The following is a 19,416-nucleotide window of genomic DNA, read 5'->3' as shown; positions in this document are numbered from 1 at the left end:
TCCATGCTCAGCAGGGAGTCTGCTCTAGATTCTCTCTATCCTTTCCCTCCTCCCTTCCTCTGTGCTCTCTCTCTCAAATAAACAAACAAATCTTTTAAAAAAAAGAAGAAGAAGAAGAAGAAGAAAGAAAAAAGTAAGGGAAAGGCAGAATTACTGATTGTATTTGCTAATGTCTTTGGAGTTTGAGTCTAACACATGCTTTGAGGTATCCTCTTATTCTGCTTGGTGAATATTTTAACACTAATATTGCATGCCCCAGTTTCACAAAGTACTAGCTAACTTAGGTGGGTGAGGTTTAGTTTCATATAATGAGCCAATCCCCTGAGGCCAGCTGTGTGCCAGCTTGTGCAGGCAGAGATCATGGTGCAAACTGAAAGAGGGAGAAAGACTACTTACTATCTTTAGAAAACCTTGTCATCGTAATTACTACCATTCGCTAACATTTCCTCCAGACGTGACAAACTCACAATGGTCAAATTTAAGTCATCTGTTTAATGACAATTTCCTAGTGGAGGAGAGCTAGCCTTAGAACAATTTAAATAATTGACTTTTATAGGTACATTTTGAATTCTAAAATGCGTAAACAAGTTCAAAATGTTCTCAATTACATGTTCTTAAGGTTTCCTGACTAAATAGACCTCTATTTTTGAAAAGCATATTTTTTTAAGCTGTTAAGTTACCAGACTCCCAAAACGGTGCAAGAGAGATATTTCCTTAAGATGATCAAACAACATTTAATCTCCCTGCTGAAATGATAATTGATCCCTTATTTTTACATGAAACATACTAGGTTTAAAGAAGCAGGTGTGTCATTATAGTATTTTCTCATGAGAAGTCTATATTAAAAATAAGGATAAAGATAACCCTGAACATAATTTGATATTTACAGTAGACACCTGAGGCTCCATAATTTTCCACAATAAGCATAGAAATATGTGTACTGTATTAATGGACCATGCAGTAAATAGAGTTTTACAAGGACAGGTATCTATTTATTGTATAGTGTCCAATAATGATGCTAGTGACCAGGGAGCAACACCTGAGAATGCAAACAATTCTTGTTTGCAAGAATTTGGAAATACTTGTTAAAATACAGTAGACACCCGAGGCTCCATCATTTTCCACAATAAGTACAGAAATATGTGTCCCACATTAATGGAATACACAGTAAATAGAGTTTTACAAGGACAGGTATCTATTTATTATATGTGTTTGTGAAAATTTGGAAATACATGTTAAATATATGTTACATACATAAACAGCACAACCCATGTAATCAACTAACAAACAATTTTAAAATACTAAAAAGCGTGTGCAATATATTATCACATTTTGATAATTTGATAAATCGCATTTTGGACACATTTAAAAAGCTCTTCATAGTCAACTTTTGCCATAAACAAATTTACTTGATACATACACCACTAGAATTTATGCCTCAGAAATACTTCTCAAGCCTAATCTTCATAAAACGTCCTCTCATCATTAAAGTTACTTAGAACAACGACTATATATGTGTACCATTACTTGGATTCAATTGTTCTATAATTGTTCACTGTAATTGCTCTTTTCAGCAAGTCTTTAGTAAGGAATAAAGTTGAGACTGTTTTATGAGAAATTTCTAGATTCTTTGGAATCAGTCAAACAGGCTTGTATCATGCATCATGGCCTGAGGTTAGTGGTCAAGCTATGGAATTTTCTGTTGTTTCAATTATGGTCACTGGTGTTGCTCCCTGGTCACTAGCATCATTATTGGACACTATGCACAAGTAAGATCAGTATTCAGTCTCTTGACTCCCACTTCAGAACCCTCTTCACATTATTATTGATATAGAGTCATTCTGTCTCCATCTGGAATGTCTTGACACCTCTCCTCCTTTACCTGCAAAATGAGTATGCCAACTCAAGAAGTTAATAGCTTCTTGTCAGTTACAGTAGAATCAGAACTCTCTTGGGGTGCCTGGGTGGTACAGTGAGTTAAGTTCTGGACTCCTGGTTTCGGCTTAGGTCATGATCTCAGTGTCATGAGATCAAACCCTGAGTAGGGTTCTGCCCTCAGTAGCTCAGTGGCTAGTCTACTCGAGATTCTCTCCCTCTGCTCCTTTCCCTGCTTGAGTGCTCTCTCTCTTTCTCTAGTAAATAAGTAAATCTTTTTTAAAAAGAACACTTTTATTGTGCTTTATCATTGAAGGACTTGATAGGCTAGAAGCTTGTCTAAATCAAAACATGAAAAAAGCAACCTTAGTGAATGTGGAAACACTATTCTTTCTTGTCCCATACAATGTGTCCTGACACATTCAGAATTTGAAAGGAAAAGAAGGATAACTTCCCATATTATTTCTTTAATTAGAATATTCCACAAGGGGCACCTGGGTGGCTCAGTGGGTTGAGCCTCTGCCTTCAGCTCAGGTCATGATCTCAGGGTCCTGGGATCAAGCCCCACATCGGGCTCTCTGCTCGGCAAGGAGCCTGCTTCCTCCTCTCTCTCTCTCTTTGCCCTCCTCTCTGCCTACTTGTGATCTCTGTCTGTCAAATAAATAAATAAAATCTTAAAAAAAAAAGAATATTCCACAAAAGAAGATGTTCCATGACATATGATCCACACAAATGATGCTACCAGGGTCTGCCTGTGCCCAAGAGGAAGAGGCTATCACTTTTCGACTTATCCCAAATATTGCCAGAAAATGCTCTGAGGAGGATTTAAGCAGTTCTTTACTAAAGTATAGAGGGACAAGGACTGGTGAGACACAATCAGAGCATGTATCCTTGGTCCACAAGCCACACTTCAAAGAAGCCTCCTTGCTTGACCAACTGGAATAAGGAAAAAAAGGTAAGGGATGGTCCCTACACCCTCAAGAGGATATTTAGCTTAAACCTCCCAAGTTCCTTATCTCTATCATTTCTCCCCTTACTCTCCACAATCTCTTCTCTTTAAAGATCTCGGCTTTTGGTGTCTCTAAGGAAAATACAAATGTCAGTGTTTGTCCTTTCAAATGGGTCACAAATTTTATAGACCCATTGTTTGTTCTTGTTGGTTTTCCTCTAGCCAGCATTGTTTGGAGGTGCCTCAAATTGTAAAGCTTGTTCTCATCATGATTAGCTCATCCTGAGTCAGCTAAAGTGACTGGTCCTTTAGCTTGCTGGGAAAAGTGGAGGAATAAGACAATGAAGAGGTGATGAGGGCTTTAGCTGTTGGCTTTAATGTGTTCTCCCCATAAGTTCTTGATATTAAAGTCATTTCTCCACCAAAAGGATTATTGTTGTTGTTGTTGTGTTTTCAAGATACCTGTGGACCAACACAACTTTTATACTCCAGTTGTCCAAATAGACTTTATTCCTTGCAAACTATACACTCTTTTAATGATCCTATGAGAACATTTGTATACTCCCTGACCTAGTCAACATTAAATTTTATCATTCTTCATCACCCTAAGTCCCATTGATCTTATTTAATAAATACCTCTCAAATCCATCTATTTCATTCCATTTATTTCAAAAGCACATCCTCTCTAGGATTACAGGAGTTCCTTTTAACTTGTTACCCAGAGTTACCCAAACTACAAGGTTAAGTGCCCCAGACTGCCAAGTCTGCCCAAAACTTCTGATCCCTACTACAAGTTAAGGTCCAACTACAGTTAGAGGTCAGAGTCCACACAGACTACTCTCACTTCTGACACCAACTGCAGGTTTAGAAATTATATCAGCCAGAGTTTTCCAAAGAGAAAGAACCAATAGGACAGGGTGTGTGTGTGTGTGTGTGTGTGTGTGTGTGTGTGTGTAGAGAGAGAGGAAGAGAGAGAATGAGAGCAAGTGAGAGCTTTGTCTTAAGGAATTGACTCATGCAATTGTGGAGGTTTGATAAGTCCCAAATCAGTAGGGTAGGCCAGTGGGTTAGAGAGCCAGAAAGGAGTTGCATTTGGAGTCCAAGGGAAGTCTGTTGAGAGAACTCCTTGCTCCCTCGTTAGCCTTTGTTCTATTAAGATCTTCAGCTGCTTGGATGAAGCTCACCTAGATAAGGAATGATAATTATCTTTACTCAAAATCCATTGGTTTAATTTTAACCTCATCCAAGACATACCTTCATAAGAAAATCTAGGATAATGTTTGACTAAATATCTGTGCACCCAGCCTAACCACATTAACACATACAATTAACAATCAGAGAGCATTTCCTAAAATCATCATCAGGTTTGATAATTCGCTAGAAAAATTCATGGAACCCATGACAACCTATTATACTCATAGTTATGTTTATGTCAAGGAAAGGATATGGAAAATCAGCCAAAAGAAAAGACACATAAGACAGACTCTCAGTCCCTGCAGAATGTGTTACCTTCTCAGTATCAATGTGTGACAATCTACATGGAGTATTAACCTCCCAGGAAGCTCATTGTACAGGCATGGTTGATTGACTGATTGTCCATGTGGTTGAACTCAACCTCACTCCTTTCTGGAAGTCAGGCTGATATCATGTGGCCCAAGGATCCCATCGTGGACCACATCATTTGCACAAACTATCAGATATCATCCATGGAGCCCACTATAAATAAAAAGACAGTCCTATCACTCAGGAAATTCTAAGGTATTAGAGGTCACCTGAAAGGAGCCAGGGACAAAATGCAGACCTGTCTGGGTAAGGACAATTTAGTTACTACACACTTGCTCATCTTCTTCTACACTGACTCCTGTGAATCAATTCTGTTCTTTATACTCTACCACCATAGTGATGTTTCCTTCATAGTTTCCCATTTGTCTCACAACAAAATATGGTACATAGTTGGATTCCTAACTATTTCCCCAGCCTCATTTTGAGTTATATTCCTCCTTCAGTCTATGCACTGCAGTCATACAATTTCTCTCCCGTTCCTCAGCATGGATCATTCTTCCCTCTCTTCTGCTATTAGCTAGTACTACCATCTCTCATTTCTTAGCACTTACTCCAAGTTGTAGTTTTTGATCATATAATTAAAATTTTCTTTTCCACAAGATCTCCAGCTGCACCAGGAAGAAATCTTGTTGATTTTTGCTCTTCATTATATCATAGCACTTAGCACAGTTTATCATATCACAAATGTGAATTAATAAATGTTTACTGCAACTCACCATGAAGGACATTATCCTCAAATTGATTCAACCCAATCCCAGGAGTGCAATTTGGTGAATACAATTACTCTCTCCATCACACAATCAGCACTTATTTTGTAGCACCTAAGTCTAGAGCTCTTTTAACTCAAGTCTATGGTATAAAAAACAGTGCCAATGGGGGAAGAATGTCTGGAGGCATTACACTCTGCAGCTAGAGTTAACAAAAAAGTGAACTCCGTTATAAACGGAATTGAAACCCATCTTTCACTATTTTAAGAAATTTTAACTATAAACTTTCATTTTAATACCTAGAATTAACCTCATATTATTACCTTTAACTCTGATTTAAGTTTTTTTTCTGTTCAGGACCACAGAGCTAGTGAAGCACTAATTGACAACAAAACCACCAACAGGAACCCACATGAGATTTGGGTAATGACTTGTGCTGATCACAACGTTCTCTCTTTATTTGTTCGCATACACCCTGGTGTGTCATCTCAGAACACACGTGCAGAGTTGGAGAAGCCGGGCCCCGCTTGTGCATTTGCTTCTTTCTTTCCAACACAGATGTTTGCCAGCACTCAAGAGACAAGGCATTGTGCTAATACTGTGCCACATTTATGTCTGTGTTTATCTTCAAACATATCTAACTGGTTTGAAGCCATGAATTTTTTACCCATAATTACAATTACAGCTCTGGGTGACATTGTAGATAGCTCGCTGTGTTTCTAAAAAGGTAGGAACATTTGCTTCTGGGATTAGTGAGTCAACATAATGGTTCTAGAAGTAACAATATGTACCATAAAGAATCCAAATCAATATTTTTATGGCAGGAGTTGATGTGTTTGTTGCTGCTCTCTTTTCTAAGTAAAAAGGAAAAGATCATAATTGTAATGAACACCTAACACTTTCATGAAAGCCAGAAATTTTAAATGCACAGATTCTTTCTAAAGATAATAAAAAGTAGAAAATTTGAAAAACAATACAGTGAATTCATCAGCTGGTAGAAAACAGATTGGATTGTTCAGTTTTTCAAGACACCCTAAAACACAACTTTTACTTGAATTCCCTTTATCTTTGAGTTTGAGTGCCTTATATTTGAAACTCTTCAAAGGGGAAAAGAGCACAGAAATAAATTGGGGATAGACAAAAAAGTAATAAAGTTTTGGTAATAAAATTTACTTTGGGGGTAAACTGGGTTTAAATAGGTACATTTCTGGAATGGCAAAAATTTTTGTCTTTGCTACTAAATGACACTAATTTATGTTTTATGCCTATCATGTACCAGATGCTGACTGGGTGCTTAAGAATTTTCTCTTATTTCCTTATTTTATGCAAGAAAAAACTAAGCATCAAAATATTGAGTAACACATCCAAATATTCAAAGCTAGTAATAAGGAAAAATGCACAATACCAAGAAGATTTATTCTAGTCTTTTAAAATAGAAATCTGCCTAAATTACAACCTGTGAAATTGCCCTGCCCCTATATAACAAAATATTTCTAACCTCAGTGCCCAGCACTATGCCTGGTGTATTTATTATATGCACCCGATATTTACTGAATCAACACTGACATAAAATTAAGAAAAGGAAAGAATAATGGAAAAAAATATGTGGAGGAAGGGCTTAAGCTTTTGTTGGTAAGATAGACTCATCATTAAAATATCCTTAAAAGCAGGATACCCATTATGCTTTTTCTGTCACATTTCTATATCTAACTAATACTGGCTTAGAAAATTTTAACCAAACTTCATAGAATTATATATGAGTGAAAAACAAAAGAATGTTTGTAGATGGACGCATGTCATTCAGCATGAAATTTGTAACATTATTTAGAACATTCATTGCCACCGCTTCCTCCTCCTCCTCCTCCTCTTCCTCCTCCTTCTTCTTCTTCTTCTTTTTTAACTTCCTGACTCTGAATTATATTAGAGAAACTGCTAGACATCTGAGTTTTTCTAGTTGTGTTTTTGTTTTAGTTTTTATAATTTATATGTTAATGTTAAACAATATCTGTCCTTTATTTCCCTTCTGAAAAGTAAGTCATACAAAGGAAGAAAAATATACATTTATAGGTGCATGTGAACACAATTTTATTATTTATTATTTACGTTTATTTCTTATGGATAAAATTGTGTTCAGCTGTAGAAATGGATCTCTATGTTTCTCATTCTCTCTCTCTCTCTCTTTTCTTATTTTTTCCCACAAAGTCATGTCTAATCTACAATTATAGGTAGCACAATATCTGAACAGAAAAAAGAATGGCATCYTCTGGACGTATATGTCATGGATCACTATCCTAGTCCATCCTTTCTCTGAGTAAAATTTCCTTCCCATGCTCCCTGTTCAAAAGGGTTTCCCAGCAGACTCATGTGTCAGCTTACACTAAGTTATAAATTAATAACATCATTTGTAATTTAAATTAGTTCATGGACATCTTAACCTTTGCCACTTAATTTAGTTCATAGCTATCTTAACCCAAAGAAGTGGCTAATGTGACATTCCCAAGAAGATGAGAGTCTAAAAGGAGAAGTCAGAGAATAAAACAATGGATGAGAAAGGTGAGTTAGATGACCCCAACTCTGTCAGAAGAAATAGCTTTCCACCAGAAGAAAAGAGGGTCCAGAAAATGGCATCTGTCAAAGAAAGCATCTGAGCCTGGGCACTTGTGTTTTCTGATAACGCTAGTCTTTACACTTTTCTTCTAAAGTTTTAAAATGTTTTTCTTCCCATTTCTGGAGCCTGTTATGAATCATTTTATAGATCAAAGAAGAAAGGGAAAACTGTCAGCAATTTGTCAAATATATTAGAAAGTATAGAGATTCTCAAGATATGCATTAGTCTAGAGTCTAGGAAATTACTTCTCACAAGTAACTGGTTACATGTGAACCTTTGCCTCCCTAAATCACCAAGAGCCAACTTTATTGAATCAGTTGAAGCAGCTCTTCATTTTATTTCCTGTTGATCAGAATTTCATTAAGCTGTTCTTTAATGCTCCATGACTTTGTTTGCTCTGGATTTACATTATTCAGCCATATCCCTTAAGCTTAATTAAGTTTGTTTGTTCATGCTTTGAGCACTTTTCTCTGTTCTGCAGCAAAAGTAGGCAACAATCAAGGGACACTCATTCATCTGTGAAGCTGTCAGTCCATCATAACTTGAATATTGATTTGGGGGGAGGTTGTGACATTCCCTAGGTGAGCATGTCAAGTTTGTTGACAGAGAGCTCTCTACTTAATTGAATATGACGTCTGTTTGGGAAGTGATGAAGTCTGTCAGTACTGTGTAGTTCTTTGCCCCACTGTGTATGCAGTGGAGGGTAATGATATTCCATCGTGTACTGACCAAACTCCATGTGCCTTGTCCTATTACTTTAGTATTTTCTCTCTTAAATACCTGAGAGCAATACAGTTATTCATCCAAGAGATGATTATGCATTAAAAAAACTTAAAGCGTGAAATATCAGATGGGGATAGTCATGAATGATTTGCCACATGAGTAATAATTTTAATTTGGTCGCTAAACTTGTAGCATAGTTTTACTCATCTGTAATATGGGAGTAATGATCACCCTTCCTGTCATTAACTACTTCTCAACAGTATTGTAAAGATTAATTTATGTTCTTAAATGGCCTTTCAAATGAAAAGTGCACTGTAAATGTTAGTTTCTAAAGCATAGCCTTTCCTGGCCAGAGCTAGCTTTGTCTCTGATTAATGTCTAAGATGTTGTATGAGAAATAAAATTTTGTTTGGACAGTAACAAAGAGTTTTTTTTAGTTAGTTTAAGAAGAGAAAAAGCACCTTAATCGATGTTACCTGCCAGTTATATCTCAATTTAAAAAAATGATACTTTCTCAATACTTTAACAGAAATAAAACAAAAAGTTTAGCTATATCAATTTAACAAATGTATTAGCTACATCACCATTCTGTGATTTACAGGTTTCTGATAGAGGAAAAAAAAAAAATCAGATTTTTTTTTCAACCTAATAAATTGCATCGTATTACACCAGTAAGTTATACAAATTAGCCTAAAACCATTTCTTTCCATAATGTATGCAAAAATATTCTAAGGTAACATCTTGTAGAGTCTGGATTTCTCAAGGTCTCATTGGCTCAAATATATATTTAAATGATTGGTCACTAAGTCCTCTGGCTATTTCATATCTGGCAGAATTATAAGGTACTGATTTTCATAAATATGAATAAAAACAGGAGAAGTAATTTCTCCATGTGTTGGAACCTCTGATTAAGCATTAATGCTGCTATGCAGCTAAGTAACAGACTGGGTGTGAGAAGCTGCAACATCCACACTGTCTCTTCTCCAGTTCCTTCCATGAGGGAAAGCATGTCAGTGGAGTTTTCTTCTCCCTTGTCAGTTCTGTTTCTGTAAAAATGTCTCCAGGTTATCTTCCTACCTCTCTGTCCATTCACTCTTTTTCAGTACTTTTTTTAATAGATCCTGCTCCAACTGAATAAATTTTAAATTCTTTTTCTTGGCATTTAAAGTACAACTTCCATAATACCTGAAGACTGCCTCGACATTTCTCCTGACATGACCCATAAGCACCTTTTTCTTTAAAGGTTTATTTATTTGTTTGAAAGAGAAAGAGAGAGAGAGAGCGAGAGCAGAGGAAGGAGCAGAGGGAGAGAATCTCAAGCAAACTCTGCTGAGCAAGGGCTCAATCCCACAACTCAAGATCATGACCTGACCTGAAACCAAGAGTTGGACTCTAAACCGAGTCACCCAGGTGCCACTAACACCTCAGCATCTTAAACTCAACACCAAACATAGTGAACTTAAGTGCTTTTTCCCACCTGTTCATACCCTATCCCAGTGAGTGACAACACTACCCAAGTGGTTGCCCCACCAATTTTTTTTTTAACCAAGAACACACCCAGTTATTAATTTCTTAACAAAATTTTATGGAATGTGTTCCATATACCAAGGAATATGTGAGGTATTGAGCAGAATAAAACCAATACCTATTCTCAGGTAGCTGAAATTTCCTATTTGACTAAATGGGAAAGAGATTAATGTAATGAAATAAGGAGAAGCCCTAGTCCTGACAAGGACATCATGGGATTCTGTAATAGCATTTAACACTACCTCATGTGGGAAAGATTTCCTGAGGAAGTGAGGACTGTGCTTAAATCCGAAGACAAAAAAGAGTATGAAGGTGAACAGCAGAAAAGGGTTGAATGGGGAGGGGTGCATTTCAGACAGAGGAAGGAGCATGTTCCCTCTTTCCTGCATCAAATCAGACCCAAATCATGGACATCCAGGCCAATTCTCTCTCTTAAATATCACTATCTGCCCATCATTTTCAATTCCCACTGCTACTTCTTTCCTTTCTACCATCATCACATCACTAACTTAATCTGCACATGCTACGGACTGAATATGCCTTCTGCAAATTCACCTGCAGAAATCCTAACCCCCAAAGCAATAGTATAAGGAAATGGGTCTTTGGGGAAGGAATTGGAATTAGATGAGGTCATGAAGGTGGAAGCCTCATGAATGGGATTAGTACCCTTATGTGAGGCACAGGAGAGCATGCTTACCATCTCTGCCTATTTGGGAGGAAATAAGGAGAAGTAGGCAGTCTGCAGCCCAAAGAGGGTTTTCAGCAGAACTCAGACAGGTGGCACCCTGATCTTACACTTCCAGCTTCCAGCACTGTGAGAAACAAATTTCTGTATTAGCCACCTAGTGTAAGGTACTTCATTATGGCAGCCCAACAGACATTTACATATTTTTAAATCTCCCGCACATCTTTTAAAACTCCCTAAAATCTCTTTTCAAAATCTAGTCAAGTCCTCATTGACTCTCAAATGCCTTTCTCCTTTCATTTCTCCTTGGCAAATTTTATTACCTTCTGCCCTAAATTCTCTCTCCTGTAGTGGAAACCCTGATAGCCTCTTAATCTTCTAAACTTCTCCAGGCATTTTTGTTTTTGTTTTTTACTGTCAGAGTGTAAAGAATTTCTCATGGGGATAAAGGAAAGGGAAAGAGAAATTTCAAATATCTTTCTTTTATTTTCTTGCTTCTTTTAAGTAGAGAAGACACAGTTACCTCTTTGGTAGTTTTATTTCTTGCTGTGGCCCAAATTTAGGTTCACATCTTCTCCTCTATATATCATAACTTGGGAAATATTCATTCAAATTTAGAGACACTTACTGTCCTATTTTATGACAAACAGGAAAAGACATTTTATTTTAACAAAATATTTTAAACTTCATTTGAATATATCATTGGTATGGTAGGCCTGAGGAGAGAATCCTGAACTCAGGAATGAATTACTCTCTAAGAAAGTGGGATAGAGTTCTGCTCTTTAACATTACAGATCAGTATAAGTTATCCTACCCCAGCCTATACTCTCCTTTTACTATGTTAATATTCTGACATCTTTTTTGAAGAGTTATTTTGTGTTCTTTCAGGGAAGACAGATGACAAGTCAGGACCAACTCTGATTTCACCCTCATGCTTATAAAAATTTCAAAGTCATGGTAGTCAGCAGTGTCCTGAAATTCTGCTAGAAATACGAAAAACTAAAGAGTTTTATGGTCATTGTCATCTACACACTCTCACTTAATTTTCTAATAATCCAATAGGAGGTTTCAGCATTTTTATTTTACAAGACAAAATTAAAATGCAGGGAAAATAAGAAATTTGTTCTAGAACAGATTTTCAATGGCAGAATTCAATATCTGAATCAGATATTAGAATGTATATCTGCTCTGATGTTTAGTTATTCTGTTTACTCAACACTAGCTTTGTGAGTCTTCTAAACTGGTAGCCAATCAGTCACTTTTCTTTACCCTTTTAAGTATCCTACTTATTGACCACCTCCTCCTATCTTTTTGGGCCACTGCCTCTAGTAGTCCAATTTCAACAATTCTTCCACTAGCATCCGATTCTCCAATCCCATGTAATGCCATTAATAACCCTTCATATTCCTACTTCCCTCCATATCTAGTTCAGTTCCATGCCAATCATTATAACCAGTACAGCAGAAAAAACTAGAAGCCAACCAAAAGTTATTCTACCCTTCTAGAGAAATAAATACATAAGCAAAAAAGGTGGTATTTGGCCAGGAATTACTTTACCTACTTTACTTTATGCTGGAAGCAGGTATGGTCGTAAGACTAGTTCTCCCCAGTAGAATGTGAGTGGCTGTGATGTGTGCTATTGCCAGAATATTTTCTAAAAATTGGTCTTCTTTTCTAAGCTTTCAAGAAAAACCTTGAGGTTAAGACTGTTGGGTATAGCAAGACCACAAAAGCGAAAGATAGGTTCCTGAATCACCTAATGGGAAAAAGATACCCCCCAACCTGATATATGTGTGAGAAATACATCTATTTTATGTTGAACCATTACATCAAGAATCTGTTTTTACAGCAATTTACACTATCCTAACTAATATACACAGCCCCTTGCCTATCTCTCCCTCAGACATGCTGGTTTGGCTGGTTCAATCTACTGTTCTGCTTACTCATTGTTGGAACTGAGCAGTTGAGCAGATCTCAAAGGAAAAATAAATGAAATTTTAAATAATTAAAACCATGTTACATTATATCTTTTTATATTTGTGAAATCAAATAACAAATGAGCTCTCAATATCAGTGCTAGCCCAAAATACTACTGCATTTCTCTGGTCAGTACATTCTTCTACTTACTGAAGTGACTCTGATACTCTCATGAGTCTCTACATCCAACACCCTTTCCTTCTTTCTAAATTTCACCTGATGATCTTTTTTCATTTCAGGAGTAAATGAAGCTATCAGTAGAGAGCTGCCACGTCCTCCCACCAACTCCATCAGCTAACTTGCATCCATGCCCAGATTTTCTCTTCCCTCTCTCTTTGCTGGAACTTTTATTCTCCTATCAACGTGCCAACTCATCCAGACTCCTATACTATTCAATGTCACTCATGGATCATGAATCAAAATTTTCCCTTTTACCCGACCAACCATTATTTAAAAATATCTATCTATCTATCCATCTGTCTCTCTCTCTCTCTCTCTCTACATATATATATATATATTATATATATATATATAATATATATATAATTTTATATATATAAATTTATATATATATAATTTTAATATATTTATTTATATATAATTTATATATGTATATATAAATTATTTCACATCTGAAAAGTGAATTTCCTTTATCCTTCATTCCCCTTCACCTAATTCTCCAATCTTCTGTTTCTTTTTTAGTAAAATTCGTCCAGGTCCATTCTTCTCATTCTATCTTGAAACCATACCAATTAAGATTTTTGTCTCCACCTCCTAGAACTTCTGTTAGCAAGGCCACCACTGACATCCTTTTTGGCTAAATTCAGTTGTTGTTTTTTAATCCACTTCTCCCTTAATGTAGTATCTATATTTAATCACTCCAGTGTTTTATACTACTTTTTTTTGTTAGTTGATTTCTGGAACATCATTCTCCTTTAGCATTCTTTCTTCATCTCCCAGGTTGCTACTTCTCATTTTCCTTTCTTAAGCTTTCATCACTATTCTGATTTCTAAATATTAGATTAGGAATTAAACTTTAGACATCTTCTTTATCTACACTAGGCTCTTAGGTGATCTGATTGTAGATCAGCAATATAAGCAACCCCTTAATTATCAACTTGATGTTTAGAAATATTCAATGGATATCTTCATCCAAGGCCTATGTCCTAAACTCTGTTCCCTGTTCAACATCTTCTCTTTAATGTATAATATCCAAAATTATACGGGGTGCCTGGGTGGCTCAGTGGATTAAACCTCTCCCTTCAGCTCAGTTCATGATCCCAGGGTCCCGGGATCGAGCCCCGCATCTGGCTCTCTGCTCAGCAGGGAGCCTGCTTCCCCCTCTATCTCTGCCTGCCTCTCTGCCTACTTGTGATCTCTCCCTCTCTCTCTGTCAAATAAATAAATAAAATCTTTAAAAAAATAATATCCAAAATTATAAATCTCAAATTTAGCATATGTATGAAACAATTCAACCTTTGCTACAATATGCTCCTCTTCTAGTCTTCCCCATCCTAGTAAATGGCAACTTCATGTATCTACTTGTCTAGGCAGAATTCTTCTCTCTTTACCACATCCAATCTCTGTTATATCAGCAAATTCTGTCCACTTTATCTTAAAATAATTACACAGTAGAACACTTCTCACCATTTCTGTTGCTACCACCCTGGCACAAGACAACTTCCACTCTTCCCTGCTTTGTTCAACATAGCTTCCTAACTAGTCTTCCCAATTCTGTCCTTGCTTCCTTTAGGCCACAAACATTCTCAAAAATATAAATTAGATCATTTTCTTCCCTTGCTTAAAATTCTCCAGGGGTTTACCATCTCACTCATAGGAAAAACCTAATTCTATAAAAGCTCTATGTGAACTAATGCCCTTTACCACCATGAGTTCATTGCCTACCTCTTTCTTTCGCAGCAATTTATCTCTGGTCTCTGGTTCAGGTTATCATCATTCTTCCAACATGCTTGAACATGTTACCATGTCTGGGATTTTACACGCATTTTTTACTCCCATAATGCCTTTCCCAGGATAACTATGTGGCTTGGCCCTAATTTCCTGCAAATATCAATAAAGTTCCAACTGTCAAATACTTTTCCTGACCACTCTATAAAGATACCCCTTTACCATCTCTTTTTTCTTTGTCCTTCTTTAGCTAGCAGGCTAGCTAGGTATCACTATCTATCTTATCTATCTTATCTATCTATCTGTATATATCTATATCTATATCTATATTTATATCTATATCTGTATCTATGTGGTGACCAGATAGCAAGCTGACAGGGTCTTTGTGGTCTTAGAGCCAGGTCAGAGACCAACCCTACCCACCCAGTTCAGCCCTAAAGCACAGCCATAACTGCAGCTAGCAGAGGCAAGTAAACCATACAGCATGAAGTAGGCATAGAAAAACAGATTTGCCCTTAAGCTAGTTGATCTGACACGATGTAGTATAAAGGCGCTGAATGAGAAAGCTGTTATTCACCAGTAGATTGTCCTGTTGATTGTTCTGTTGAATTATCTGTGCAATGATCAAGGTGACTCCCACGTGATTGTATTGTGCTTGAATCATATAAAACTGCTGTAAACCAATAAACGTTCTCTCAACATTAGCTCCCAACCCTTTTTCTTTGTGTGTTTTTTTTTTTCTTTCTCATTCCCACCCCAGAATTCAGGTTTCTCCTTTCAGTCAAGGCTGGTCCTTGGCAGGTGGCGCCCAAACAAGGACATGAGTACTCAGGATTAGCATATGGCACAGCACGAGAGGAACTCCTTGGGGGTAGAGACGTCTCAGCATTTGGAATCCATAAATGGAGGAGCAATTGTGCGTCAGGAGTAATAAATTATGAAACAGCTACTGGCCAAGGATAGCTCGCTTTTCATACGAGGTCTTAAATCTATGTTAAAGTCTCAGGGAACAAAAGTTAGTGATGCTCAAATAGAGAGATTTCTTAAATTTGTCCAAGAAGTTTACCGCTGGTTTCCTAAGGAGGGCACAGTTAATCTTCCCACCTGGGAAAAGATAGGAGAACAGCTTAAAGATTATTATTCTGTACATGGTCCTACCAAGGTTCCTATTGTACTTTCTCTTTGTGGAACCTGGTACATGATTGCCTTGACCTGGTCCACAAATTGGAAAAGGTTTTGGGCTCTTTACAACCACTTTCTGGAACCGCTATAGGGATAGAGGCTTCTACTAAAAATAACTTAAAAAAGTGCCCTTAGGAGTCCAACTTATCATTGGGACAATGCATTCCTGTGGTCCCTAGCGACCCCCCCCCATTATTCCACTTTTGCATTCTCTAATACTCATCCTCATGAGTATGATGAACTCTCTCCCTTGGACAAGGAGGAGCTTGAGGAGACTGCTGCTGCATATCATCGGGAGGAGGACGTTTTTCTTGCTCAAACACAAAAAGACCGTATACCCAGCTCCTCCCAAACCCAGCAGCCAGTAGTCAGCCCTCTTCTGACATGCTGGATGGTAGCTATATAAATAAGCAAAGAAGCCTCCTCCTAGTAAACTCGGGTTGCTGGAGGATACACAGGCCATCCTTAACAAAGGGGACTCAGACTTTGTCTCTCTGTGTTTCCTCCTAATAGATGTGGGGCTTCTCCCTCACTCATTTTCCAGGTTAATGGCTGTAACTGGAGCCAGCTGTGGTTGGTCTTCCTTGGAATGGAGACCTTAAGGAATATATACAAGCAGCTGCCCAAACTCCCTTTGTTTCAGGGAAATTCCCTATCTTCTCTGGCCCAACATGGACTGCTGAAGCCCTCTCCTCTTGTCGGTGGTAAAACATGACATCTGCTCCTCTATTGGAGTTGAAGAGCTTTAAAACCGGGAACCATTTCTCTGCCTTCTGGAAGTACTTTGTGTCTTCTGTCTCCTCCTTTTCTTGTTTCTGCACCAACTTGGGTGTGGCCTGCATAACTGACCTCTACACCATTCTCAGTGCCTCCTGCACCATGGTTCTACCTCTCTTCACTATCAAGGAGCAAGAAGAGCACCCCCTGGACCTAACAACTCCAACTCCACATTCCCCCACCCGGGTCTCAGGTAAAACTTGGAAGTGGGGTGGGCCCAGGTGCAACATAATTCAGTATTTAAACTAAGTTAAGTTTGTTGGTATAATTAAAAGAGGCATGCCTTTAAAGTTATCAGCACTAAACATGAAACTTATTCTATCAAGGTTAACTGAAGTTCAAATAAATGTGTTCATGTTATCTGTTGAAATTTGTTAGCAAAAAGGTAACTAAACTGATGGTTAATTGTCTCAGAGTTTTCATAGGTAATTGTTAAGATAGCTTTCAAAGTCTTTGGTAACCCAAAACTTCGACGTTCTTATTGGATGATAAATGGAATTAAATTTGTTGGACATCTAGGTCTTTTCCAAATGGGATAAATTGCTAAATCACTGTAAACTTGACATAGGTTTGTGCTTTTGACTTCTTACTGCAAAGAAACTAAGGATATTTAAATCTGTTGGTAAACCTACTTTTTGTGCTTAACTGACTTCCCAAATTTGCATTCTAAAACTTCTGGTGTAACAGTTCCCAAGTGGTTACACCTTAGTCTTCTCTGGAGACTAAGGTTTCTAAGAGTGTAAAATTCTGCTAACTATAAGACTGGAAATAAGGGAAACAACTCTGTATGTGGAAAAGTAGGAGATATATAAGAAAGATAGAAGGAATGGGAATGCATTTTTGAAGGTAAAAGAAGGTAATTTTGTCCTAAATAAGATGGTAGTTTGGAAAGAGAGCATGGGACAAAATCTGAATGCAAAGGAAAGTTGTAGAAGGTTTGTAAAGGGAAATCTTTGGAAAGGAATTTTAGGTGTGGTCAGGACTGACTAAGATTGAAATGAATGGATTTTAAAGGTACACTGGTATAAGACTGAAATTCTCTGTTCTAAAGACAAGTTTTCTTGAATTGTTAATCTGCTCTGGATAAGAAAATGGTAAACAAAGTTTTTTTCTTTTTTTCCCTTTTGTCTGCCCAAAAAACCAGTTTCTATGTTTTGTCTTTTATCCCATCTCTTCCGTTACTTGGTTAAAACTTCACAGTATTAAAGGCGCTACATTTTGCTAACAACTATAGAACCCTACATATTTGCCTTTCAAATCTCATATTGTCACTTTGGTAAAATAAAAATAATTTTTGTAATGATCTGTAATACTATACTATGCAGGCTTGTGCTTATAACTTCCTAAGGTTTTAACAAACTTCCCAGGATTTAAATTGTAAATGAATTCTCTTTAACTCTTCAGACTTTTTCTTTGGTATGCTAAATTACTCTGGAGGTACTGTTAAATAATGACCCTTAGGTTACATTTGGGTAAATTCTGTAACTATTCTAAAGATAATATGCAATTCCTAACAATTTAGTGTGTTAATACAAGGTCATCATTACTGGATATTTTGGCTGTTGAAGTGTTTTATGTCACAGAAATAATCTGATTTCCTTGCCAGCTCTGTTATAAACTCTCATCAGATCTGGAACCATGTCCATTCTGAGTTTTTGTCATTCTAATTGTTCTAATTTTCTTGTAAAATGAGATTCATCTTCAAGGAAATTCAGAAAAAGGACTTTTAGGACAACACAGGTATTCAATATCTTTAAGATCGGAACTGAAATGAGTAAGAATTCCCAGAACTAACTAAAGCTGCATTCAAACTGAACAAGAACTAGTAACATGAGACTAAATGAATTAAAAGATTGTAGTATTGTGACTCTTATTTGAAACATTGCTGGTTCTCTAATGTTTGCTCTTCCAGACTAAGGAAACTTTTTCTTAATATATCTGTGACCTACAAAAATGTAAAAATATTCATTTGTAAACAAATCAAAGCATTCAACTTTTCTCTCTACCTGAACCCTCAAATTCAAAAGGTCTCCACCCAGAAAACATCAAGCCTAAGTGCAGTGGAAGGATCCTTTAACAAATCAATGGTCTGTCCCTGATCCTGTTTTAATTTGGGGACAAGGGCATGTGTGTATTTTTCCCAGAAACACTGATGGACCCCTCTGGCTCTCTGAGCACCTCCTAGGTACTTGGAACGGATCACACTCCAGAACTTCTGGATCCATCCCTATGCCTCATCCTGACATTCTGGAGGCTGAGAACTACACCCCTGATGCCTGCTTCTCCACAGCAGCCACCTCGTGCAAGAGCAACCCTTCAAGCAACGATCCCAACTGGGGCAACTGAAGACCCTTACAGTGCAGGTGCAGGAATTTTTGGAAGGTCAGAAAGTTAAGAGTGAACCTGAAATGCTTTTTCTAGCCATGATAGCGCTTGTTGCCTGCTAGGTATCCATTGCATCTGCTGATACAACTTATTGGGCCATTGTTCAAGCCGTCTGAACTTGCCAAACAAGTGCTTGATAATACACAAAATTTATTGCACTCCAGTGGTCTTACTTCCTTTCTTTATTCGATTGCTGTCACCCTAACTTTTGTCTTCTTGTTTGCATGTCTTTTGCCAGTCTGCATCCAAGCAGAGTTCTAATCCCTCCCGCAGCTCCAATCTGGCCTCCATGAGCTTCATCTGAAAAATAAAAGGGGGCAACTTTGGTGACCAGATAGCAAGCGGGCAGGGTCCTTGTGGTCTTAGGGCCAGGTTAGAGACCCTACCCACCACGGTTCAGCCCTAACGTGCTGACACAACCGCAGTGTGCAGAGGCATGTAAGCCATACAGCATGAAGTAAGCACAGAAAAATAGATTTGCCCTTAAGCTAGTTGATCTGACACAACCTAGTATATCAGCACTGAATGAGAAGTCTATTATTCACCAGTA

The sequence above is a fragment of the Lontra canadensis genome, unplaced genomic scaffold (genome assembly GCF_010015895.1).
Source record: "Lontra canadensis isolate GAN:19392208 unplaced genomic scaffold, GSC_riverotter_1.0 scaffold1, whole genome shotgun sequence".
In the NCBI taxonomy this organism is placed as follows: Eukaryota; Metazoa; Chordata; class Mammalia; order Carnivora; family Mustelidae; genus Lontra; species Lontra canadensis.
This window is presented reverse-complemented; position numbering follows the sequence as displayed.